Genomic DNA, 578 nt, shown 5'->3' with positions numbered 1-578 from the left:
TGAATGGGTGTACGATAATTTATATACATTTATATAACTATCCTCATAATTAAGTTATTTCCTTTTATTTGTTATAACAACTAAGGCTTCAATTAATATTGCTGTAGAAACAACATTTAATCAAGGAGCATATATGTCTGGAGTGTAACTTACTACAAGTAGAATTGTATTTTGAAGATGTGAGTTCCCATGAATATTGCTCAATTTAAATTCCAAAAAGAATTAAGGGATAGTGCTGTATTCCAAAACTGTTGTTAACCTCTGGGTTCATAATCTTTTTGAATTTTGCTAATAGATGAAAAATTATTTTATATTTTAGCTTGTATTTGATTTGTCTTTTTATGAAAGAGGTTTGTTAGCTTTCAATATTTTAAAAAGCCATTTGGTTTTCTTTTTCTATGAACTGTCAGAACACATTTTTTGCCCATTTTCTATTTGGTTTTAGACAGCTTTCTTTTTGATATCTAGCGACCTTTCATAATCAAAGCATTGTGAAATAAAGTACAAATTTTGTACCAAATTTGTTGTCTTTTACTACTGTATATGTAATGGTTCTGCTATGCAGAATTTTTAAAATT

This window comes from Propithecus coquereli, unplaced genomic scaffold (assembly GCF_000956105.1).
Source record: "Propithecus coquereli isolate 6110/MARCELLA unplaced genomic scaffold, Pcoq_1.0 Scaffold152, whole genome shotgun sequence".
Lineage (NCBI taxonomy): Eukaryota > Metazoa > Chordata > Mammalia > Primates > Indriidae > Propithecus > Propithecus coquereli.
The sequence above is the reverse complement of the archived record's forward strand: the minus strand, read 5'-3'. Positions refer to the sequence as shown.